The sequence below is a fragment of the Dermacentor albipictus genome, chromosome 2 (assembly GCF_038994185.2).
Source record: "Dermacentor albipictus isolate Rhodes 1998 colony chromosome 2, USDA_Dalb.pri_finalv2, whole genome shotgun sequence".
In the NCBI taxonomy this organism is placed as follows: Eukaryota; Metazoa; Arthropoda; class Arachnida; order Ixodida; family Ixodidae; genus Dermacentor; species Dermacentor albipictus.
In genome coordinates, this window is record NC_091822.1 from 72,597,111 (window position 1) to 72,624,760 (window position 27,650).

The 27,650-nt window shown below is 45.9% G+C and overlaps 1 long non-coding RNA gene across 1 annotated transcript; it reads left to right on the forward strand.

The window, feature by feature from the left end:
- Positions 1-4,707: 4,707 nt before the first annotated feature.
- Positions 4,708-25,847, forward strand: LOC135908201 (uncharacterized). Its single transcript, XR_010566244.1, has 5 exons — positions 4,708-4,722; positions 20,141-20,313; positions 23,316-23,388; positions 24,265-24,336; positions 25,236-25,847. It is a non-coding gene; the product is annotated as an uncharacterized lncRNA (long non-coding RNA).
- The last annotated feature ends 1,803 nt before the right edge of the window (positions 25,848-27,650 follow it).

The following is a 27,650-nucleotide window of genomic DNA, read 5'->3' on the forward strand; positions in this document are numbered from 1 at the left end:
TCATCATGCTGTTTGTTCTTCCTATGTGAAAGAATACAGTACGTGTTCATTAGCCACAAGATGAACGGTGTGTGTAATTCACAATGAAGAAAGGAAACAGCAGGAGCTTAATAATGCTATCACCTATAGACTGTGCATATGACTGCAACACTCCCCGATTCAAATATGCCATTACATGCATGTTCGATACCACATATTCTTTAACATTGTCTTATAATTGCATGTACCATATTTCACACATCTTAAGCCCTTGCATAGCACACTTCTGATGTATCCATTTCATAGGCCAAATAATTGTACACTTTGTCCTTTTGTGTTGTATGAAAAGCAGCATCCTTTACAGTCGGATAAAACTTCAGAAGACAGGAGAGGCCCCACCCAGATGCCCAAAGCACAGCAGCCGATTGCCTACACGTCTAAAGAAATAGTCCCTCTCCAACGAGCAATATTAGTTTGTCTGGGGCACGATATCAGTCTCGAGTGCGTGCCCATTGGTGCAGGCTTGTGTTCACCTGCCTTAAAGTGCAGATTCCGCAGCCTCCTAAAGTTGTATCCGACTATAGAAACACGTAATGCCTTGCACCAGTTGCATAGACTTCTGCAATTTGATAGCACACAATGATCAGGAGCAGAAATCTATAAAGGCATCCAAGCAAAGCTGGCTGACCACACTTCCATTATGAGGGGCTGAAAAAGGTCTCGCCAAATATTCCCATGACGTCCTTGAAAAAGAGGTGGTGTTTGGCACTTCTTTAGAATCAAAAACAGATTACACTGAATGTTGTGTAGCACATCAAAACAAACTGAGCTTGGTTATTTGCACAGCATGTAATGGGAGGTCGAGCTTCACATAGGAAACAAACTGCTCTGTCCAGTACAATTTTAAGGCCGGTATGGCACCTATTATGGCACCGGTATGGCACCTATTATGTCAACAGTGTCTATATACAAATTACACTTTTCACAGGCCATTGATTTCACCATTATTTTTGTGTGATGGTTCTTTCAATCAGCGCTTGTATTACATGAGCAGGTGGATTTGAAAGCAAAGCTTTGTTTGCAAACCTTCCGACTTCCATATGTGTGTGGCAAGGCACTGGCATGTTGTCGAATAGCTCACACTTCCTCGGTCCTGCACCAAAGAAGCCCAATGCTCTATTTTAAGTTGGATCGCACAACAATTCAACGGCACACAAAGAAGTGTAACACACACAGCAAAGCATTCTGCTGTGTGTATTTCTCTTTGTGTCCCGTCGAATTGTTGTGCAATTAAACTTCAAGCTTCTATACCAATACACCGTCTTCAACCTCACCAATGCTCTACTTATTAGGCCACAATGGTGCACATCTTTGAAATTTCCCAACACAAATTAGTTCTCCCAAAAATCACAAATGTTAAATTTTGCAGCACAGCTGTATGTATGAACGTGCCATATTCTTTACCACTAAACTCACAGGAATCAAAGAGGCAAGCATTAACCAGCCTTGCTGCTGCCATTACCATTATCATCATGACACCAATGGAAAGACAGTGCCACGTTTCAGTAAAGGGAGTGCTGGAGGGAAAGGTGTGACAGCGAGGGCTTACAATAAAAATAACAGTTACGAGACATGTTCAATGCCAATATTGCTGCATGTCGCTCAGCCTACTTTGGCAATGCGGCAAGTGTTAACTCGTTTGGGCATATCACGTTTTGTGTAATCGTTGCTCTAAAGCTGTACAAATGGTCTATTTGCTCTGCAAGTTTTATTTTTACCATGGTAGGTTAAAGACCCACTTTTCATTGGCATCTGCACCACATTTCTCCCGATATGTAATAATGCCTTGGTGGTTCATGACATCTTCATGTACAGAGAGTTCTGCAGAGTATCGGATGTGCATTGTTCTAATGCTTAAGAATTAGAGCCCCATTATGAGACGAAAATATACAATTTATCCATCTAGAATAACCCCCCCCCCCAAAAAAAAAGAAGATGCACTGAACCTCTGGCACATGCATCGACAGTGAACAGAGCAAACAATCTGAAGTATTTTCTTCATGCAAGCCAACACACTAAGATTCTCAATGCATTTTCATTTCGCCACAAATGCATAGGCACAACCGGCTTGGCGCAACATCCACATCTCGCGCTTTAAGAAATTGTGCAATGCCTCGCTGTTTCATAGTGCGGCCGATAGATTACGCATGACCAAAATTCAGCATTGTGCATACTTAGTAACTTCACCAATGAAGAACCCCAAGTTGTTTATAAGATTAGGATTCATAGGTTACTTCACAGAATTAGTGATATCCATTTATCTATTTATACTTAACCCCTTTCCAAGAAAGTGAGCCATTTGGAAGGCACCCTGACAGATAAGTAGAACAATCGACAAAAACTGATCAACCAGCGAAAAAGTCTGTTAATCACAGTAACGCTGACATTGAAGGCGCCTTAATTCCTACGTACGTTCCGTCGACACACCCGACTACGTTCGTAATTTTCCCACGAAGCGGGAAGCATTCTTTTATATATGCCCGCTCCGCCACAGTATTCTGGAAAGCTAGCCACCGCTTACGCACTGCCGCATCGATAAGCGCGTCAGACACATCTCTGACACAGTGGCTAACAGTAGTTTGATGGCGTCCGATGTAACGCTCGGCGCCGACGCTTCCCTGAAAACTCCCAGTCCCGTAGAAACGGAGGGCACCGATGACTTGCTCTACGACGGTGAGCGAATTAAGCCCGCCACGCTGTCTCCGCAGACGAGAGTCTTCGCCTAGCTCGTCACACAGCCAGCACACTGATGTCTTCGACAGGCGAAAATGACGCTGGAACTCCCCGTCGGTCATTCAGGTGAACGGGTCCGGACGGTCGTACTGACGCTTGCTGCCGCTGGATGCAATGAAACAGGCTGCTGCTGCCGCCGCCATGTTCCCGAGTTGAACTCGGAGGGGGTTTCGCGATGTACGAGTTTAGCACGAGTTCGCCTGTCAATCAAAACCAGAGGTCACGCCCCGCGCGAGGCATGTAACTATTGCGCGCGCACCCACTACAGTTGGGCCACGCCCAACTTATCTTCCGGCAACAGCGACGCGGTGTCGAGCTGAGAGGCATCAACAATCTTGACCGCCGACATAAAACACGCACAACGCACTGTCATCGGTGATGTACTGAGCACCACTATCGAAAACAAAGCGTTGACTGTCACTAGCATACATCTTCTCGGGCTGAGATGGCCGCACAACACGGTTTCATTGCCTGCATTGCGGCGCGTAGCGCACAGTAAATAATTATCGGCACGTCACTGTAGGTGCTTGCAAGGCGTCGAGGCGTCGAGGGGGACGACGATGCTGAGGCGTGCTTATTGCAGCAGTCGTTTCAGATGGCTGCTCTGTCATCGGTGATGAAACGGAGCCACAACGTCGTAAACACGATCAGCGTCCGAGAATCGCTCGCTCTTCTAGGCCCAGTGCAATGGCATTTCTTCATCACAAGCACTGCGCACTCAACAGTTCCAACACCTCTCTCCGTTCGAAATCTGATTTCATAACTGCACACAAGAGCCCTCACCTGCCAAAATGCGAGTGCTGCGGTGTCGTTACGATATCCATCTGCGATCGCTGCTGGCCCCAGCAGAGGTAATCCGCAAGCACCTTCGACTGCACAACACACTCATATACTGCGTACATGCGCTCAGAGGCGCCTTCACTGGGCAAGCGATGACAAGCGATGAATTCTGTCGCTGGGGAAGCACGCACGTTTCGCAATGTATCGCAGAGGCTTCGCGCACAAAGATAAACTGGTACATTTTCACTGAACTGCGTCACTACGCACTCTAAAATAACATACCGCCATTTTACAGCGACAGCTGTTGTGTCGTTTTTAGTTGGTAAAGCGGGGGTCTTAATTGCCTAGTGAAGCGCCTGCGATGAACAGCCGTACCGCGGCGCTGCGTTTCTATTCCCCTAATAGAGAAAGAGTGGCCATGACCCTCCATGGATCATGATCGACTTTATTGAGAATAGCACTGCAGCGCCCCTAGGCGACTTATCACCGTATGAACGCCCTCGTGCGTGCGACCCGCTTCAATGTACCGCTTCTAAGCTTTCGCCTCCCTGTCGCCACTCACGGCAAGAAGTGCAAAATTTAATAATTTGCTCGATCTCCGTTTGTCATCACAAATTTCTAGCATTGAAAACGAAAAACAGATACCTAAAGAAATACAAATGTGCGTTATTTTATTTGTCGTATTTTAACGTATTCGTTTGAGTGAAAGTGTAGGTGCAAGAATGCGCCGCATGTACCCCGTTCGCATTCGATGGAGGATAGATAGATAGCGCCCGAAAGATGAGGCACGCCCTTGACGCGCCCGGGAAAGGCGTGGCAAACGGCTCACGGCAAGTGTGCTGACAGACAGTGGGGCAGTCACGGTATCGCTAAGTTGCGATAATCCGTTGATAACAATACGCGGCGCTGGCGCGTTTCGTTGTGCAGCCTTCTGCGCTTGAAACGTGGAAGCAGCGTGCCGCGCAGGGTGCGCTCATGTTGTCATACGTGACTTTTTGTCTACATATTTTTTTGCCTGCACCTTCGGCCCGTTCCGCGCTATCTCCGTTCACTGACTGCCGTCGAGCAAACTCGGGCAAAACTCGGGTGAACGAGAAACTCGGCGCATCCTGCATAGCACCCCAGTACGAATTTTTCTTCAGCTGCGAGGCTTTTTCTTTGGAGGAACCGGTATGTGTTTCCTTTGTAGCGATTTCTGCAATTGGGTGGATGTCTCATTTTCCCTTAATTAATCTAATGGGTGGCTGCAATTGAAAAGAAACAGGCTGTAACTACTTAAGAGGGTAATGTGGTGAATTAGGCATGTTCTTACATATTTGAAAAGGCGGCATGGAAAAAAAGACAACCACGGAGACGAGAAAAAAAGGGCGAGGGCAGGACGAACGTAAGAGGTCAGCAGTAAATTAAAATTTATTACGAGGGAATTAGTTGGGGGACTCTGGAATTTCGGACCACCTTGGTTTCTTTAACGCGCACCCGAATCTAAGTATGCGGGTATTTGCGCACTTCACTTCCATTGAAATGCGGCCGCCGTGGCCGGGATTCGATCCCGCTACCACGTGCAGCACTGCACGTGGTAGCGGAACCAACACTGCAGCCACAAAGCAACCGCAGCGGGTATCGATTAGAAGTATACCGGGCGAAAAGTTCTATGGTTCAAATACTGGATCAAGCGAAGGTTCAGGGTGAAAGTGAAGGTTAACCGTCAGAAATAGGTGAGAAAAATAAGGCCGCACCTGCAACAAATTGGAACCACATTAACTTTTCAGGCAGGAAGTCTGGAACAATACAACTTTTCCTGGGCGAAGATGGAAACAAACTGGAAGGGTGCGTGGCGTAAAATTACATTCGAAAATTTACAGCCGAATCATTTCAAGGTAATTACAAGGCGTATATTGAGAAAGAAAGAGAAAGAGCGAGCTCCAGACAGAACTGAAGCTAGTGCTTAAAAAGTCTAATTTAAATAAAGCTGAAGAGAAAATCCTAAAGCACACAGTCTCATGGTAAGACGAAATTCCTGTTTCGCTGAATAATGAACCAGGACCAAGAAGTAAGAAAGCTCTGTTGATAGCAGCAGAGAAAAGCTTGCCCACTAAGTGAATATCAGACAGTTGGAGACGAAGTAGGATGAATTTAATTCATTAAGGTAAGGGGGCAACGATGGAATTCAATTATTTAGATCGTTGACCATTACGACAGTAATATAGAGGCTAGCAACGCATGCAAATAAATTAAAACTTCAAGCCTGGGCAGAACATAATAACATATTGGTAGAACAAGAGAGTAGTCTCAGAATCGGTAGATGTCTGGATGACAACCTATTTGTTTTTACTCAGTGTGTTGAAATACCAAGAGAAGAAAGTAGACCATTATCCGTGGCTTTTCGAGGCAATATTGGAGCGTATGACAACATTAACACCAGCATTTTGTGGGATAATCTGGCTGGAGAAGGCTCAGTCAACCACTGTATAGGGATTATGAGGAAGTTTTACCTAGAAAATACGTTTCCGTTGAATGGGAAGGCATGACGAGCGAGGAGAAAACAGATATCTCAACTGGACTAAGACAAGGCTGCTCTTAATCCTTGCTCTTTTTTATTATGTACGTGCACGGTAAGGATGTAAAGGGTGCTAGAAGGAATAAATATCCTCCATAGCTAAAAACAGCGTGAAATAAAAGCAGGACAAGAAAGGCGACGCAAGACGAGCGCGTGCTGTCTTCTTATCCAGGTTTTTCTTGCGCTGTTTTTTGGCTGTGAATCAGTCTTAGCTAGCTCGAGTTCAGGCGCTTTTTGAATAAATATTGGGTTTAATTTCTGATATAAACATGCGGGCACGATAGTGGAGCAGCCGCTGCCAGGTTTGTTTTATGCATAGGACTTTGTACTGCTTGCTAACCGAGAAATTTATGTGCAACATCTTCCTTATATCGGTGGACAGGAAGGTGAGAGCTTATGATCAAAATTTAGCGTTAGAAAATTAGGTTTGTGGTATTCAGGGAAAAAATTAAAGAGACACCGTCAATACAGGACCAGGAAATGCCTCGAGTAAAAGAACAAGAATACGTTGGTATGCAGCAGGAGATTTTCGATCTTGGTCAGTTCTTACATATTCTTGAGATATAAACCAGTTAGAAGACGAAGAACAGAGGATAGACGTGGTACACAAAATGGATGGACTAACAGCTGTGTTTATTGAAAAAGAAGCCCATCTCCTAGGAAAACCAGGCCAGCATGTGCTGCTAAAGAGCCAAAGCACACACAACACAGCGTTGATTGCATCTTCCCTCTCTAGAAAATCGAAGACTGATAGGACTTCTTTTCCATCCTCACAAGCATTATCCCTGCAGGTCGTCTTTCAGCGCCTGGCACATCAGGCCCGGCCATCGGAGCCTCGCGCGCCTGGTTCATTCCATTAAAGTGCAGCACGTTCTTGCGCTGACTAACTTGTTGAGTCACTCGCCCCTCTTTCTCGCGATATATCATTGGATTATAGTACCAAATGAAATTCTATCCGCTCTAAGTCATCATGATTTCCTAGCAAAACGAAAATTACTTAGGCGTTCTGACGTAGGATTCTCTTGCTCATTCGTTGAAGACATCACTGCGTTCTATTGCTCTTTTTTCTGATTTTGACGGAAGACAAGCACACAGGAAGACACACACGAACAGCCGAGCAAGACACGGGAGAGGCACTAACTTTTACTCATTACCGATTTAACTTTTCTTTAACTTTATTACCCTCACCACATTTGATTTTCCTTGCGCAGATTACTTTGTTTTGGTTTAGCACTAAGTTCTTTCGAATTCCTAATTTTTTTTCTGGTTGTATTCTTTCATTGTTACATAGAGTATCGGCTGGCATGGGTACCTACTTTCCAGGTATCATAGTAACCAGGTATCAAGTAACCAAGCGACATTAATATTGTGTAACACCGATTTCAATAGCCATAGCTGTCGTCAACGTTTAGGACGTGTCGTTCTCAGCTTTTATGGGTTTTTCCCTGTTTTTTCGCTTGTGTTCTTTTTAATTTAACATGCGTTATCTGTTTAAATGCGTGTATTGAAACTGTTACTGATTTATTGTAGCTCCCCTACGTAATGCCCGTATGGGCCTTTAGGGTACTTGAATAAAAGATATAGTCATATCTAACGTATGATGTATTTGAGTGTTTGTTAAATTTGGTACGTTCCTCTCTGGTTGGATTGATGAGGAGGGGACACTTTCTCGATCAGATAATCTTGTTAAAGTTTGCTGTCTACTCACGTAAGTAAAACCTCGTAAGTTTCGGTCCATAATTCACATCTTTGTGGGGAAATCTTACATAAAGATCGACGGAGTTGGAATGACTTCGTCGACCTCAGCTTTACGTTTATATTTATATGAAGTAAGCTTTCAGAATATTTTTTTCCCTAAATAGTGCCACCATTAATACCCTGAGCTTTTAGAACTTACTTTCCTGCGAGGTCTATTTACAGTGTTGCATTGGTTTCCCGAATTCTTATAGTTTGTAATTTAATTATTTTATTAGGTTTTACGTGCAAAAACTGGCAAGTAAAACCCCATAACGATTACTAATGATTATGAGGCACTAATGATTATGAGGCACACCGTAGTGGAGGACTCCAGAAATTTTGACCACCTGGGGTTCTTTAACGTGCACCTAAATGTAAGTACACGGGTGTTTTCGTATTTCACTCCCATTGAAATGCGGCCCCCGTGGCCGGGATTCGATCCCGCGACCTCGTGCGGAGCAGCCTAACACCATAGCCACTGAGCAACCATGGCAGGTCCTATTGTTTGTACCAGTGCCATTTACAGTCACCTTTTAACTTGAGATTGCAGCCTCCAAATAAGAAACCTGCTCAAAATACCAGTCATTTATTAAACTATAATTTATCATGTTCCTGTGCTCTGCCGTCCAGCCAGAAGTCGATACAATTTAGCTCAGTTGTTCGTTTAAATGTCTGGTAGTACACGCTCGCGCTTTTGTAAATGCCACCACTTCGGATGCGAGCCATGAATTTATATTTTAGTTGAGATATTACTACGGAACAGCCGCCACAGTGTGGCTGCACTGAGAAGAAAAAAGAAGACATGGCCCCGCTTGATATAGCGTCGCCATCTTTGCCACCGTTGGTCTACGTGTAAATATATTGTAAAAAGACTTGTACATCAGCTACACGTAACAATAATTTGGTGGAGGTGGACGTTCCCCGTACCCGTCATGGAGCTTCGCAGCGGTCGCAACGGCGACAGTGCAACTTCGGCTCCTGCTGGCGGCACTTCATCTACGCAACCGTCTCCGCCTGCAGCCCCGACCTACGTCGCCGTCTCCGCCCTCGGGATCCTGGTGTTTTCAACGGAGTCGGCAGTCCTGATGTTGACGACATCAGGACTGCCGACATCGCTCCGCTTATACGAACGTGTCAGCACCAGTCACAGGTGGTATTCGACTATTATGCTTGTGAACGCTCTTTTCTACCTCGACGGAGCTCCACTTGCATGGTTCCAGACTCAGGAAGAAGAGATCTCGGGCTGGGATCTCTTCAAAGAGAAGCTCCGCGACCTTTTTGGCAATCCCTTCGGTCGTGAAGTCAATGCCAAGAAAGCCCTTGCCACACGTCTACAGACGTCGACCGAGTCCTACGTGTCCTACATTCTCGACGTCTTGGCCCTTTGTGCCAAGGCTGACCTGACCATGTCTGAGGACGATAAGGTTAATCACGTCCTCAAAGGCATTCCTGACGACGCCTTCAATTTACTGGTGTTTACCAACGTCACCTGCATCTGCACGATCCTCAAGGAGTGCCGCCGTCTTGAGCATGCTAAAAGCCACCACGTATCCCAGCACATCACGCGACTTCCCAACACAGGTGCTACGTCATCCTGTGACGACCTCTTCCACCAGCCATCGCGATGTGACAACTTGACCCGCATCATTCGTCGTGACGTCGAAGCGGCACAACCGGCGGCCCCTTCATTCCCGTCACCTGATCCTTCTCCGGTGGCAATCTCCTTGATCCGGGCCATCGTCCGTCAAGAGTTCTCAAATGTCGGCCTGCAATCCATTCGTTCCTTAGGCTCGGAACCTCTTATTCACGCACGTCCCCACCGCGCCCTTCTTACTCCTATAGCGGACAGCGCAACCCCTCCGAATGGCGAACCGTGAACGACAAGCCGATCTGTTTTAACTGCCGACGTATAGGACATGTCGCTCGCCACTGCCGCAGCCGCTGGACTTCACCGGTGCGCTATTCTCCTGATTACCACCCTCGACCCTCTAGCGCGTCCTTTCCCTTCACCCATTCTATGCCCGCTCCATCATCTGACGCTGCGACAACTTTTACACGACCCCGCTACACCCGCTCGCCTTCTCCCTCCCGTCGTCAACCTCGTTCGCCCCCGTCCCGCCGTGCTCTTCACCGACCTACTCGCCGCACCCCCGACCGAAAAACTAGACAGTGCAGCTTCTCGAGGTGAAGCTGCAATGACGATATTGGCATGAAATCCTCGCTTCACATTACCCACGAAGAAGAATCTTTTGGAAGTTCTCGTCAGCATTGTTCCTGTGTGCGCGTTGATTGACACCGGAGCGCAAGTGTTCATTATGAGTGCTGCTCTTCGCCGTCGGCTCAAGAGAGTTCTGACGCCCGCCCCGAACCGAGTTGTACAAGTCGCCGACTGAGGGACTGTCGCTATTGTTGGCATGTGCTCTGCCCGCCTCACCATTGCTGAGAGACACACCGTCGTTCTCTTCACCGTCATCGAGCATTGCCCTCACGAACTCGTTCTCGGTCTGGATTTCCTTGCCAATCATTCTGTCCTCATTGACTGTTCAGCCGGCTCACTTCGCCTTGACTTGCCTCTTCTTGCCGACCATGTGGACCCGCCTCCAAGCCGTTTGAGCTGCATGGATTTCATTCGCCTACCGCCTCAATGTGTGACACACGTCGACTTGTTGTCCTCACCAGCTGTACCTGACGGTAATTACGTGGTCGCACCAATTGTGGCAGTTATATTTACACACGGTGCTACCGTGCCACACACTGTGCTGACAATTACTGGTAACCGCACCTGCCTTCCCCTTGACAATTTCGCGCTAACCACACAAGTTATGCCTGAAGGGAATTCATTGGCTATAAGTAGCGCTTTGCAGGATGGTGAGATCGAGCCATTCACAGTGGAAGATCGTCACAGCGAAGCCCATACCGTGACGTCATCGCACGGTACTGACGTCGACATTGAGAAGATGGTTTCCTCTGACCTTACACCTGTTCAAGCTGAAGCTCTTTGCCGCGTTCTTGAAGGCTATCGCGACATTTTTTACTTTGACGATCCTCCCTTAGCTCAAACGTCCGTCGTGACCCATCGCATAAACACTGGCGATGCGAACCCTATTCACCGACGTCCATATCGTGTTTCTGCGTCCGAACAAGCTGTCATCCAACAGGAAGTCAAAAAGATGCTTGCAAAGGACATTATCGAGCCATGTTGTAGTCCCTGGGCTTCTCCCATCGTACTTGTCAAAAAGAAGGATGGCACGTGGCTTTTTATGCGTTGCATATTGCAATCACTCAGTTCAGCCCTTGGGCGCGGCCGGACAGCCACCATTGAGGGTATGAGCCATTGTTCATTGCTGCGCGTCTCATATGTGGGTCTATTCTCTTTTAAGTTCGCTATGTTTGTTATTAAGTTGCTTCTATTTTTATGCGTTGAATATTGCAATCACTCAGTTCAGCCCTTGGGCGCGGCCGGGCAGCCACCATTGACCTTTAGCGCAACCACGAGACGTGACGTCACGACAGCAGGAGGAAAAGCTGGGCCCCAACTCGCGCAATATGCAACGCATTCTTGGCTTAACCAAGCTAAGCCTGGCCATTTGTTGTGTAGATTATCGCCACCTGAACAAAATCACAATAAAGGACGTGTACCCTCTGGCACGTATTGATGACGCTTTCGACTGCGTGTACGGTGCCACCTATTTTTCTTCTATCGACTTATGGTCCGGTTACTGTCAGATATCCGTCGACGACATGGACCGAGAGAAGACCGCATTTATTACCCCTGGCGGCATTTATCAGTTTAAGGTGTTGCCTTTCGGTCTCTGTAACGCACCCGCCACCTTCGAACGAACGATGAACTCTGCTTCAGGGGTTCAAGTGGTCCAACTGTTTGTGCTATCTGGACGACGTCATCGTTTATTCACCTACATTTGACACGCATCTAGACCGTCTTTCAGCGATGCTTGACGTGTTCCGCCGCGCCGGTCTCCAGATGTACTCGTCAAAATGTCACTTCGCTCGCCGCCAAATCACCATCCTTGGACACCTCGTGGACGCCAGAGGCGTGCGACCCGATCCGTACAAAATTCGCGCCGTTATGAACTTTCCCGTTCCGAAGTCTACCAATGACGTTCGTAGTTTCGTAGGGCTCTGCTCTTATTTCCGACGCTTTCTGAAGAATTTTGCGACCATCGCCCGTCCCCTTACCGACCTCTTGAAGAAAGACGCCATATTTTCTTGGGGACCTAACCATGCCGCATCTTTTTCGCAGCTCACTACTTTCCTTACCACGCCTCCAATTTTGGTCCATTTTGACCCGTCTGCCTCAACGGAAGTTCGAACTGATGCCAGTGGTCACGGCATAGGAGCTGTGTTAGCACAACGTCAGTGTGGACATGATGGCGTTATAGCCTGTGCCAGCCGACTTCTATCCTCCGCCGAGCGCAATTATTCAATCACAGAGCGCGAGTGCCTCGGTCTTGTGTGGGCTGTTGCGAAATTTCGTGCATACTTGTAGGGATGCCCCTTCTGTGTCATCACTGATAACCATGCGCTCTGCTGGCTATCCTCGCTCAAGGACCCCACGGGACGACTCGCTCGCTGGGCTTTACCCCTGCAAGAATATACGTTCTCCGTGGTATATAAGACGGGACGCTTGCACCAGGATGCCGATTGTTTGTCCCGCTACCCCGTCGATGACCCGGCTGATGCGGACACCATCGCTTGCGTTTCTCCATGTCACAGTTGCTTGAAATCGGCAACGAGCAACGCCGTGATCCTTCATTACGAGCCTTCATTGACCATCTGGAGTCGGCGCCTGGCGACGCCTCTCTCCGGATGTTTCTCTTTGAGGAGGGGACACTATACCGCCGCAGTCTCGATCCACACGGCCATGACCTTCTGCTCGTAATTCCATCACGCTTGCGTTCGACTGTCCTCCAACAACTTCACGACGCTCCCTTGACTGCACACTTGGGCGTCTCGCGCACATACGACCGTGTACGCCATCGATTTTTTTTGGCCGGGTCTCGCCCGCTCCGTGCGGCGCTACGTTGCCGCTTGTGAGCCCTGTCAGCGCCGAATGAAGCCCTCCACTCCTCCAGCTGGATGTCTCCAGCCGATCGACATCCCACCGGAACCTTTTTCCGTGTTGGTCTAGACCATCTTGGACCGCTTCCTCTCTCGGGTTCCGGAAATAAACGGGTCGCCGTCGCTATCGATTATGCGACGTGGTACGTAATCACCAGAGCCCTCCCGACAAGTTGTGCTACTGGCGTTGTTGACATCATTTTAGTGCATGGTGCTCCACGCCAATTACTCACTGACCGTAGCGGCAGCTTTCTGTCGGCAGTCGTCGAAGACATCCTCCGCTCCAGCTCAACTAAGCACAATTTCAGCACGTCCTCACGTCCAACGGGCTCACGGAGCGCCTCAACCGGACCATCACCGACATGCTATCCAAGTACGTCGCGACTGACCACCTCGACTGGGATCTTCACTTACCATAAGTGACGTTCGCGTATAATTCATCGCGTCACGACACCGCCTGCTATTCACCATTCTATCTCCTATATTGCCGAGAACCCGCGTTGCGCTTAGACACTTTGTTGCCCTCGGCCACACGTTCAGCCACTGAATACACCCGCGACGCGATCGCACACGCCGGCCGACCGCGCGCGCCAGCTCGCCCGCACCCGTCTCGAGGCCTCGCAGGAGCATCAGAGACGCCTCTATGATTGCCTCCATCGCGACGTACAATTTACTCCGGGTTCTCTGGTGCTTCTCTGGTCCCCCATTCGACGTGTGGGCCTGTCCGAAAAGCTGCTGTCGCGCTACACTGGCCCATACCGTGTGGTGCGACAAGTGACCAATGTCGCGTATGAAGTCATCCCCGCCAACCTCTCAGCGTCATCGTCGGCTCCAAGTGGCATCGTTCACGTGGCGATACTAAAGCCGTACTACACACCTTTCGCCGCGGATGTGTATATTGAGCACCGGGACGGTGCTTCTCCTGCCGGGGTTGTTGCTACGGAACAGCCGCCACAGTGTGGCTGCACTGAGGAGAAAGAAGAAGACGTGGCCCCGCATGATGTAGCCTCGCCATCTTTGCCACCGTTTGTCTACGTGTAAATATATTGTAAATAGACTTGTGCATCAGCTACACGTAACAATATCACTGAGGGTTGTTCTTTCTTCGCAATAAACAACTCTTGCTTTGACCATTGCAATGTGTTGAAGGGAGGACTTGACGCGCAATTATTCTATCACTCCGGTACAGAATACTCATGCATGCTTCTTTTGGCGTATACACTGTCAGTAATTTAACGGCCGTGTCAAAGCTGGAAGAAATTACCTCTGCGCTGAAGGAAAGTTTAATTACCGCCGAAAAACTTATTAAATGCAATCATCTTTCTCGTTGTTTCCGTTATGATATCGAAGACGATGAGCATATTCTCGTTCTAGCTATCACTATTTACAGTGACAATAACGTGCTTGGGCCAAACAGCTTTGCGGCCAATAAAGCAAGGCAACGCACCACCTCTGCTCTGTCTTTAAACTTTGCCACTTCCTTCGACTTCCCCACTGCTGCTGCTGCTGTAGGCTGCTGTTACGCACACCGTCTCGGAGGTAGTTCACTCTGTGTATATAGATGACACGCGCAAGTAAGAGAGGAAAAGCTAAGAAAGAAACTCGTTTTCACCCCAATGCGTCGAATGTGCCGAATGCCCTCTAGAGTTCCCTGGCCGTCGCCAAATTAGCCGCTTGATAGATGTAATTATCTGCGACTCCGTTAAGAAGGATTGTAGAAACTGCAGCGCTTCCCTTTCTACTAATTTGCGAAGCCAGAGGGGACGCATATAGAACTGTAGAGAGAAGAAGATGGGGAGAAGTAGAACAGGGAGAACAGGCAGTTCCCATATAATAGACGGGGGGGGGGGAAGCGACGTGAGAAGGCAAGGAAACACCACTTTTATAGGACAGCAGTTGCGGGGAAATAGGATAAGCTTAAGTTCGAGGTATGGTGCGGTACGTTGCTGCTATTTCTGAAAAATAAACGCCATGCAAATATTTCAAACCGGCAACTTACGTAGGGCGCGCAGAAGCAGAGCCGCATTAATTAAAGTGCACCACAGATTCCAGGGTGCAACTACGGAAGCGGTCCACCGTCAAAGCAACACGTCTGTGCCCGCGGCGTTAACTTTGCGGCTGTGGTATTGCTAGAGGTCGCGGTTTGATCCCAATCGCGGCAGCCGCATTTCGACGGGGGCGAAATAGAAAACGAACTGGCACTTACATTTTGGTACACGTTAAAGAACATGATGGTGTCAAAATTAATCCGGAGTCTATCACTACAGCTTGCCTACTGATCTGAGTGGGGTTTTGGCACTTACAGCCCCATGATCCAATGCTAGTTTAATACTTATGCCACAATGCAATGTGCCACGTGAAGAAATGACAGCGATCAACCCTCTCAGAGGTTATCAAATATGGAGCACAACAACGCTCCAAGCAAACACCTCTCCCTCGGTGTTCTGTGTACTACGCAGAAAAACGGCAGGGGTGTTCGCAAGGTAATGTTTTACATCAACTCACCACTCTCGTGCTAGCCAAAACGTTGAAGAAATTAAGCTTTAGCCGTAAAAATTACCACTAATTATCGTCAATCTAAATATCCAGCACAGAAAGCTTCGATTATATCGATTCCCACAGTGTGTGGGATCTGCATAATTTTTTTCTTACCTTATTTATTATTACTTGCCACACGTTCTCCTAGAGATGTCACCGGGCAAATGTTTCTCGCCATTTAGTATCAGCAATTTCGTGTGTCTGCTAGTGCGCCTGTGTATGTGTGTTTATGTGTGCCTCTTTCGTGCGCGTTTTCGGTGCGCTTGAACCATTTCTTAGAGATTGAATACCAACGTGCCTAAGCTGCCACAGCAGTCCCCATATCTGTATTTGATTACATGCTGAAATTCCTTTTTCACGAAAACGGAACATCGCTGCCGCGCACATTAGAATAAAAAAAATAGTATCCTTTTCACTAAAATACAATCACAAATTTACAAAATTTTTGTATAAATAGTTATTATGCAGAATGTAGCAATGCTTCGGGTTAACAGTTATACCGCACCAAGAAAACACACTATACTGCCACTTGTGCTATGGGTTGTATTACGGGAATTCCGGTGAAATGTCCACCTTCCTAGTCTTTTTTTTTGTTGTGCGCTATTGAATAGACCTACCCACTTTAATTCAAATATATGATTTAAGGATGCGCTGGTTTCTACGCACAGCACTAATTCTCTAGTTATTGCACGACTGACGTGTTCTGGAGCATATGGCTGAATACAAGCAGGCAAATTCAAAGGAAATGAACCACGTGGCTGAGTGGGGGGGGGGGGGTAGTAAGCGTGAAAATGGCAAGGGGATAAAAGTACAGCTGTTAAGGAAGCGGCTCTCGAATGATAGCAGCTGCGCTGTAGTTGAGCTAGCACGACTATACGTATGCTACCAGGCATGACTTTAGGTTGCCCACACAAAAAAGGCAGTTGCTGGGGTGGATGCGTTGCCAAGGAGAAGCGGAATATTTCAGGACAGCTGCGTTGCGGGCTTCAGTAGAGTGTTCTAGAACATTTGTAAGGAATGAGTAAACCCACGTCATAGAGTCATGTTAAAAATTAAAAAAGAAACGAATATGAATGTTCATGAAAAAATGTGCACCAACATGCTTACCTAAAGAACACATAAATATCAAACTTTCGGCACATGTGACTTGTACATGAGCCCATGAGTAACGGCTGTGTTATGAGATGATCTGCCAACTGCATTTTATGTTATATAGCAACGAGGAATGATTTCTCAAGCTTGCAAGACTTCAAGTTGTTTAATTAATGGTTGGGGCTCGTGAGTGGAAATATAACTATATGACATTCTGCGCAATTAATAAAACATACTTTTTCATTAGGAAGAGCAGTTCTCACCAGGCCTGAAGCGCCATTGATTCGTTAGGAATACTCTTCAATCAATCAATATAGGAATTCCCGAATGAGATCGCCCAGGTTGTATCTCGATGTTGTATCGGGTTAGTAATAAAATATAGTCCCAGTAACAAGCTAATCAGATGTCGAACAATTGCTGGTTTGTTTCAATAGGAAGAAATACTGTGCCCCGTTGCCTTACTGCATCTGCGGTAACTATAATTACTGAACTAAATGCCGCAACCGAATTACCTAAGCAGAGAGCGCATTGACTTCACTCCTGATTAGGTGACGAAGAAAAAATGTTCCAGTAAAACATTGTTCCCTTGCGAAAGCTTTTAGCGGTTCACAGTAGTGATAGCTAATAATTTCAAATCAATACCCTACTTTTCGAAATTCAACATAAACTGTGCACAAGTGTGACTATGCGAAGAACAGTGTGCCTCCTCAACTAACATTAACTCACCGCGTTCACTCTAAGTAAATAATTATTTCCTCCTGCTATGTATAAACACTACGCTCTAATCCAATTTGTACATTTTTTTGTTGTGCTCTAACTTTGGTGTCTTTGCTAGGCCAATAAACCTATATAGTTCGGATGCTTATAGGCACAGCAGTAAGCTAGCACGGCAAACAAGCTCTAGTCAGACAACGAACATTTTTCTGTCAATCATTGTTACACCATGGCGTCCTCTGAAATATAACATCGACCCTGTATTAATAATTAACATATAACTGCCTCCACACGGCAGTAGTTGGGTATTAGGGATGTCTTACTATTCGGAAACGCCCGCAAAGAACATCTCTATACTTTTTGGGAGTTTGGGCATCAACCAACCCTATCTGTAGTTTTACAGAATATACTGCGCAATCACTGTGATATGCTCAGGAACAATGAAATTGAAATTGAGGTAGCACTGTGGAGATCACGTAAAATTCCGCATATTTCTCAGCAACGTAAAAAAAAGACACCAGATTTTTGAGATCTTGCGGATTCACTTACCAAATTTTGTTCACAATTAATTTCCACTGTCAGTAATATGAACCCCAAATTCAATTGTCACTCGCGCATGAAGCACCCGTTGACCTCTCGTTTTAAGATGTTTACCGCACAAAAGGGTTTGAAGCATTTGTTTTATTATTTCTTATGTAAGGCCGTACTTTACTCACGGAGATTTAGATTACCGTGCGGATTGGTAATATTGTTCCACCGTTTTGAAAATTTGATCAAGCGACTGAGAGTACAACTAAACGTCAAACGTCCCGATGAGCTTTGTAGTGCTTGCGCATGAACTATATTACACACTTACGCATGCGCTAATAACACGCATAACGTTACACTTATTTCCACGAAATATAACATGGTGACTTGTTCAGTCCACCAAGAAATCCTTGGTTCCTCGTGTAATGCATCGAAAAAGAAGAAACGAGATCCAAATTTTTTTTCAAAATCGTGTAGTTTTGCAAGCGGCTGCAAAGTTTTCATATAGATTACTTTTAGCATGCCTCATATTTCTTTTCGACATACAGTTCTTGACATCCTGGAAAAACAGCGAATAATGGCTACACAGTACTTAGGATCTATACAGAGACAAGTTTTACGCCGATTGTATGGCATCCGCATGGAGTAAAACGGCTTGCCCGTGGCACATATTCTTAGTAGATAGGGAAGATAGAAAAAATCTGATTATTCCCCCCCTGCCAAAAAAACATGCACCCGGAACGTAATAAAGATAGGAGGCATAAACGAGCCGAAGCATTAAAAATTAGATTCGGTAATATTTCGGAACATGAGGTGGCCTACGTAGACGCGGCGGGAGGTAGCGGCAGTTTTACGGTGGCAACGGCCGTCAGCGGCCGGGGTCTTCCCGTGACCGCTGTCACTCTGCGCGGGCGCAATATAGAAGTTGCCGAGGAAATTGCGATCGCATTAGCTTGCGCTGGAACGGACGCGAAATTTGTGATCAGTGATAGCAAAACTGCCATACAAAATTTTAGTAAGGGAAGGATCTCGCCTTTAGCGGCCAGAATCCTAGGCCAGAGAAAGCTAGATAGAAAAATTCAAATAATTTGGACTCCGGCGCACGAAGCCGTCCCCGGCAACGAGGCGGCCCACGAGCTGGCTCGAGACCTCTACCGCCGAGCCGCTACGGGGCCCCTCGATGACCGAGGGAGCGGAGAGTGCATGCTAAAATATGGGGAGATCAGGCAGCATTATAGATTGGCTCGTAGACTGGTATCCCCGCCAGACCCAAAATTAAACAACAAACAAGCAGTCGCGTGGAGACGACTACAAACTTATACATATCCGCACCCGGTTATGGCGAACCACATGTTCCCCGAGGCAAGGGGCGATAAATGCAATCTTTGTGGGGCGAGAGGGACCCTCGACCACATAATATGGGAATGCCCGTACTCTCCCGGGGGAACGCACAAAATAAATAGTAGAGACACCTGGGAGACCCTGCTGCGCAGCTCAGACTCTGAGCTCCAGCTCCGCCTCGTCCAACTGGCTGAAGAGGCTGCTGGGACCCAAGACCTCCCAGCCTGCATCTGAGGCGGCGGCACTCGCCCCCTGACCTGCGTGTCGGGGGGGTGGGTAGATCACCTTTTTCCGTTGGGCATTAAAGTTTATTCTATCTATCTATCTTAGCTTGCTCTGGTCTAACTTCGTCTCAGCGATATACATTCTTCTACCAGAACAGGAGGACATCATGTTTCTCAGTTCGGAAACGAGGTACGTTCCTAGGCGCTTGTAGCCATATTTCGCGTAAACGCCGTAATCGGCAGGTACACACAATGAACTCTGCCGCTTACAGTTCACCCATACCGATTCCCTTCTTTCCATCCAATATGAACCAGCCATCTTGATTGTTCAATGAGGGCACCGTGGAAACCTCATAAGCGCGTAGACAATTAAATCCATGAATATCAGAAAAAAACGAACATTCCATAATAAATTGCTCTCAGCAGCATTTCTTTTCAGCGAAATAACAGAACGTTCCTTGGAATGAGGAGGTCGAAAGTTGGTGCGCACGTGAGGCTTAAGATATACCCTATTTCGTGAAAACGCAGACTTGTTCCATGTTTTCACACAGGAAATGGGAATGATTTCTTACAAGGCTGCCAATGATGAAAAATGGTAAGGAAGAAAGAGGAAGAGAAATAGATTATGGAACGAACGCAGAGAAGACGACATTGGAGAAAGAATGATGAAGCTAAGCGAGTGCCGTTCTTCCGTTCCCGTTCAGCGTTCATGCCCCTGAACGTGCACGCGTGAAAACTGTTTGTAGCAAGCCCCCATCCCGCCTTCGCTCGTCAGCAGGGTTGGAGCACGACAGGGGTGCCATCCGGCATGAGTCCCGCTGTGTTGGAGAACGACAGCCACCTAGCTACGGTGCCTTGACCACGTCAGTCGAAGAGTGTTGTAACCGCACAGCAGCGATGACGGACCACAGACCGGGTTGCCACGACATCCGTGACAAACATACGGCTGCGGTAAGCACCACGACCTCGACACAACCGTTTATACAGTCGCCCCGCAGACGTTCATTAACCTGGTGCTGTGAACGCAGAACTTGGTTAGGGAGGATGTATTCGGTGAGGAAGAACTGTTGAAACACAACTTGAAGTGCTTTTAATCTTTGTTACGCTGTTTAGACGCCACATTCAATCAAGGTCTTGCTTGATTGTGCCGAATCTTGTGTTCATGCGTTCATTCCACCTGCTTAAGCGAACCTACCAGGCTCTAACCTAGGAGTGATAGTTCTTAAAACTTTTTGCTGAATCTTGTAAATGGTTCATTCAGTAAATTCCTACAAATAGTGAAATTACTCTACATGGCCTTCGGGCATATAAGCAGCAAATTTTAACGCTTTATTTAGTTCAACGAGGACTTCACGAAAATCAAGTACACGTCTGATATCGAAAGAAAAACCAAATTAAGGACATAACTAGTGTCAGTAATTATTGACAATCCTTGATTTCCCCAACCCACTTCAGCAAACATTTCTTAACAATCGCACATATTCTGGCAACTTTTCCATGCAAATATGGAGGCAAGTTCAGCCGTTCACTGCGAGAAAATACTTTAGAAGTGTTTTATATGACCTCTACAAACTTGTACACAGCGAGCAGTTGTAAACCTTTATTTGGCTGCTATTTAATTTATAAATGCCAAAATAATGGTGCTGACCAATTGCGCTCTTATACGGCCTGATATGTTTCATGAAAAGAGACTTACTTATTTATCTAAGTATTCCAGTACACATTGCCATATAAACTTCCGTCTGTAACATTGTGGTAACTTCCATACACTTGTCACATGTGTCTTCCCGCATTCGAGAACAAACATATGTCGCTTTCCACTGCCTCTATACTCGCACTAACAACATTGCTATAATGAGCCTTCACAATATTTGTAGTTTCTTGCGCGTAAGTACTACATGCCGCAGGACAATAAAGTTAAAACTGCGCTAAACCCTTATGAGTTAGTATTTGATCTATGTGTGCAGCATCACGCAACGGTACGTTGATCAGGGTGATGAAAAAAAAGTTCCGGTGTGATCTATCTAAGGATGACTGTCCCCGTTAATTCCATTAGCATTGGCGCTATAGAGATACACCGTTTTGACACCGCATAGACACGTCATCTATGCAGCATGTATGCAGCCGGGCTTCTATCTCGCGTTTCTTTCTGGAACACGCTACGTCATCTAGCAGTGTCGTCATACAGGGCGCGGCTTGTTTTTCAGTGTATATTCCTGCACACTCGTGCGAATATATCCGACTCACGTCTCTTCCGTCCTGCACCGGGCAAATTTTAGGTAATTTTTATCACGTATGAGCTGCACATACGCAGTGGCGCATACCCTGACAACCAAGTTAGCGCTAATGAGGTTCGCTGAAGAGCGGCGCATGCGCACTCATACATACCTAGGGACTCACGATGGCGTCAGATACGCTCATAGAGCAACGGGACTTAACCAATGGCGCATAGTCCATGACCTAAGTTGGCTTCAGGGTCGTTCAGTGCATATCGGCATGCACAAAGAGGCACCATACCGTGGCGCCACACCCCACACAAACAGGACCATACTTGTTCTGACATTTGGTTTCAAACCGTGTTTTCTCAGCACAGCAGCCCAATGTTCTACTCCTTAAACCATGAACGTGCCACTGAGCAGAGTTAGGGGAATGGCTGTTGGAAAAAGACAGACACTTAAGGATGCGTGAGTTATCCTAAGATATAAGATCGCAATAAAATTGCGAATAACGAACCCTAATGCGGTCCAAGAATGCGTTTAGCATGTTTCAAAGGCCACCATTCACCATTTTGTCTTATCCTTACGCAGGGGCCAACCAAGACTTTGAGCTACACTTTCTGAACATACGCTTCACTGTCCTCAACGTTTTCGGCCTGTGTCCGAGGATAATGTGCAATAATGCGCCCTAGCATTTATCAAGAAAACACCATTCGGCAACGTATGAAGTGAAAGAATACATAAGAATATATAAGTTATAGGTCAGACCGACCTCACTGCATTTCTGTAAAAAGGTATATCTCTCTTACTCTCTCTCAGAATGTATAGGGTATCTTCTTCGATTGAAGTTGAGACGTGCTGTCTTTGCAGATCTACGAAACTTCATTCATAAAATGCCGAGATGTCCACTTAGTAGACAGATCTTATGTTCTAGCAATAGAAACAGTTATAATCATTCATGGATAATTAAATCGCATTATACCCCGTGCTTATTCAATGCCTGGCTGCACGAAATCTCGTTCATGAATGTTAGAAATGTGGCGAAACTGGAAGACCTTGGTTCGCCTGAGTCTCTTTGCTAACAATATATACCTTTATTTATATATACGCTGAGTTATGGTGCAATAACCTATGTCTTCACGCGATGGAATCCTGCTTGAAGTAGTACCTCTGGGCCACATTGTCACACATGCAAGTCCATCCTCTTGTAACACACGCAGACACTCTGTAGCGATCAAGGTGGTAGTCGCAACATATCCACCAACAACAAAAATGATGTAAGAGCACAGGAAAATAATTAAATCGAGTTGAAACCAGAGCGCGGGTACGCGAATTTAGGGTATTATGAAGCTTGCGATGAAGCCTGTGTAGGCAAGGTATATATGCTGATCAATATCTATTCATCAGAACCCGTTTTCTTCAACACGTGAAGGGTGCGCAGTGCAGCTGACTATACGCCTTTAGCAACTGTGCTGGAACGCATTTGCTTCGTTCTAGTCACGGCATGCCTCTCTTGGTTGAGGAAGTAGTGGCGTAATGGAGCACCACCTGTGCTGTCGCAGAAAGCTGCCGCCCATTGGTTGCACCTATACTGATGCTTTTTTACCTCTAATTTACTTATCGAAAGTCATGGTTACTCTAGCCTGTCTTCTATTGGCTCACGACTGTTGCCATGGTTGCATTCAGTTGTTTCATGTGTGTATTTACTTTCATTTTCTCTCGAATTTTGCTTTCCAGGCTACTGGTGGTGGTGTATAAAAGACCGTCGATTTTACAACGCAGCATGTACCTCCAATGGGTCCTCCTTTAGGTGAGTATTGTTTCCTGTGTCTCCTCTTATATATAATGTATTACACTATATCGAATGCCACTTTTGCTTCATAACCAAGTCTGGCCCTATTGGCAGCTGGAACTTTTACTTAGGGCTGTGTGCCTTTCTAGAATATGCACTTCAGGTGATAGGCCTATAGCATCTTTATTTGCGTTCACCAATGTGTTCATTATGTATATTAGTTCTCAACCGTTGCCAACTTCCCTTAAACTACATAAGAAAAAGCTTGGTCAAGAAATGTGAAAAAAATTGTTTGTAAATTGTAGACATAAATACCTTGACACCAAGGCTCCATTGCACGTCATTTGGCTTTATTTTTGCCAAAATAAGCATGTTGAGTTGCATCGTTACAGAATAGTGAAGTACTAATCGAATTCATGTCAGTACTGAAGTAGTAGTTGATTACCATTTCTTTCTTATCTTCAGCTACTTACCTTTAATCAGTTTCATCACCTTTCATATGTTTTCTCCGTATTATCGGCCTGTATCCTCGTCTCGAAAAGAAACCATTTAGTACTGCTCATTGTTTCCCACGTGTACAATGTGATTATAATTATGCACACAGAGGGTACCCGGTCTGAGAACTGGCTAGCCTCCCTGTCTTTCCGTCTATACCGGCTTCCTCCTCCTTATGTACACTGTGACAATGATTGCAGGGAATTGTTTACGCGTGCGGTTTGATTCTGTGTTATTTGAAATCCTAAAGCTGCGTGAACGAACAGCTGTGCGTGCACTTCTCTTTCTCGAGCGGCGTTCATTTGATTCCTTGGGTAATGTTGTTTGCATGCTCACACAAATTTATCCGCGAAACGCGGGAAAATACCTAAATATGTTAATCATGAACTTTTGTTGCAGGTTCAACTGCACGTACGATGAGACCTCTGCTTCTAGTATATTGGGTAGCCATGTGTGGCCTGCTGGTGTCAGGTAATTTGTACGTTTGATCTGCCCAATATTCTGGTAGGAAGGGCTTCGCAAATTTAATGCAATAGCAGCGAGATGTGCTTATATTCTTACGTGCTCATATTTGGAGGAAATATAGTTTCTTGTAGAGGTGCGCCTAGATAAAGCCATATCAAGAACACTGGTCAAGTGCGATCACTAACAACGTAGATTACTGATATGCTTACATTAATGAATATAGACTTTGAACTCCAATATAACGTACTCTTCGACTTAGAAAACACGAACTAGAAAGAAAGCCGTGGTTTTCAAACAATTTTATTAAAAGGGGATGAAAGAAGATAACAAAATTGCCAAACAAAAAATTTAACACGATATCACCAACGGATTATACATTGTGAAATATGAATTTCACGATTTTCTCTCCCAATCCAGAATTTAATGGTAGATGTAGCTGAAAGCACATAACATAAGCAGGGGCAAACTAAACCTTTGCCAAAAATTGATACGTTGACATCTTACCGAGCTGTAAATTCAACTTTGCTTAGCTTACATTCACAACTAAATTACGTAAAAGTTCACAACAATGCGCCGCAAAGATCTTCATTGTTTGAATATAAGTACGCTTCTTCGTTGTCAGGGTCAACCACGCAAACCGGAATATATTTCTTGCTAGAGCTTGTTTGAGTAAACCCGGGAACCCTCTCCAATATCCGATGAAAGAACAATAAATACTTGGATAATACTTCGAAACATTGCACAAAAACCCTGAGCGAACATCCTGTCTGCATGAGAACAATTGAAAAGATGCAAAATATTTCTCAGCTAACAGGACTGACATGTAACTGGTTTGAACCCTTCTGCTGAGTTTGCATGAGGATGTAAAAACGCTATGTTTTCTTAATTTGCGGTCCTATATTTAGGCAATGCACTGCCACCTGCAGGTAAACCAAGTGGAAACCCTCCAGATCAGACGGAGTCATTTGGAAGCAAAGACACTCAAGCTCCCGCTGGATTGATCGGTCAGCCAAGTGGACCAAACAAAGCTGAAGAAGCACGCTGTCCACCGGAAACCGGCTCGCCCGTAAGCGATGGGAGGAGCGGCGATTCTGAGAGCAAGGAACAAGGCCAGAAGGAGCAGAGTGAACATTTAGCGCGGCCAACACGCGACGTCGAGAACGATAACGGGAAGGGGCCCCTTTCCTCTGAGGACAGAGTTGGAAGTATGCAAGCAAAATAGCACCAAACCTGGTGTATCCCCTCCTAGACAAGGGAAGGCAGATGGCACTTATGAAGTGATCTTCGGCTATCAACAATCTTAATTAATATCGAAAATCCCCAGTTTCATGAACTGGGCTTGCTTTTTAAACTGTAGCCAGGCGTAGTACGTTTTCCAGTGATGCTACACAGCGTATTCACTATTCTTATGAAAATGCAGAAAATGATTAAAATTACGCTGCTATTACCGGCCCTATCTATAGCGCCAGTGAACATGCGATAACCTATGCTCAAATTAAAACAAAATATACGAAGCATGACTGCCTCGGTTTGACTTTTCTATGCTCTGACAGTTACCACCACTTTCGCAAAGCGGTGGAGCAATATATAGATATAATTTTATTTCCAATATAGTTGCAGGAGCAACTTAATCTCAATCCCTTGGTATAAAGGAAGGACGCATCGCTTGCAGCTGAACAAGACGTCGCTAGTAGGATTCATAGTCTCGGCAGCTTCACTTTAGTGAGGAGGACTACAGTAACAGGTGGCTCACTTAAACTTAGTGCGCGTTAATAAATGAGAGGCGTAGGGGGGCCTCAGGTAAAAATCGTCTTGCGCTCTCAACTACATTGTATGTGGACAACCGCCAGATGCTTTGTGACTTATGTCCAAATTTAGATGCTATAGAAGTTTGTTCCAAAATTCAAATTTCCTTGCTGTCCCACTTGAAAAACACAACAGGAAATTTTTCAGTCTGTCGTATTTTGGGACGTTGTTTCTGTCATTCTCTTGTCTGTCGTTCTGTCACTTGTAGTTCTGTTGTCTGTACTGTGACGTCCTGCAGTCGAAAGTTCTGTAGTTCATGATCAATATTTAACTAATAATTGACAGACACCTCTTTAAGGATATGTAAATTTATTAGTAAAAAAGAAATATATAAAAGTAAAAAACTTACCCGCCCAGGATTCGAACTTGTGGCCTTAAGATCCCGAGCCCAACATCTTACCAGTGCACCAAGCCGATGTTTCTTTTCCTTACTACATGGAAAACAAAACTGAAGCAGTATTACAAAGTGGACAGAACTACACACTTACAAATCAGGGAAACCCACACATGCATCCAACAAGTGCATCCAGTCTGGCGGAGGTTCCTGCGCAGCTTACACACTTCTTACATAAGCAGCACTTTCGCAAAAGAAGGATTTTGTAGATCGCGGGCTTTCAACATGGCGATCACACAGTCTACTTCAGCATAGGCTATATAAACCAAGTACCATGAACATGTCATAGGGAGGACCACCCGTAATCTTAAACGGTAGAAACCTGATTGAATAAGGAGTCATGAGAATATCCTTTTTAAGCGTCCGTTGGAGAATGTCCCAAAAGAATATAGCGTCCCTACAGTCTATGAAATTGTGATGTATGGTTTCGGCACGTGGACAGAGCCGACAGTTTGTTGAACACGGCACAAAGCAACCCCTCGAATTCAACGAAGTTTTAACAGGGGGTGTTTCCGAATGTAACCTAAAGAAAAATGTTTTTACTCCAGGAGGTACACACATTTTTCGGACGCGCTTAAGTACATCCTGATAAGGTCGGCTTAAATAGGGTGCACGATACAAAGGATCTGGGAAAATAGAGTCCGCCAGTGCCGCAGAAATTGCTTTTCGACTCGCAGTGAACACGCACTCCAGGCTGCATCTAACTTTCAAGAAATGTGTCAACAGCCTCCTTGAGAAAGCCCCAAGGAGCCTGTGGGACATCTTTGACATTTGATGACCCTACTATATTAGGAACATAATGAACTAAACGGAGTTGCAACATTTCACGCAGAACGGATGGTCACTGTCTCGAAAGAAAAACAGGCGAGAAACAATTTACCTGACGAAGAGGTTTACTAATCCTATACCACCACGTTCAAGGGGGAAGAACAGATTGTCGAGCCGCATCGGTTCGCAACTCGAACTCCAAATAAATGTTGCAAATACGAGATGCAGTTCCTGAAGGCGAAGTCGTCAGCAGTGCAGTACTTGCAGCACATACGTAAGACGGGAAGCTAAGAACACGTCGCACACTTCAGCACGAATGAACTTTGAAAACTTCCGCCCTCGCCATGAATTC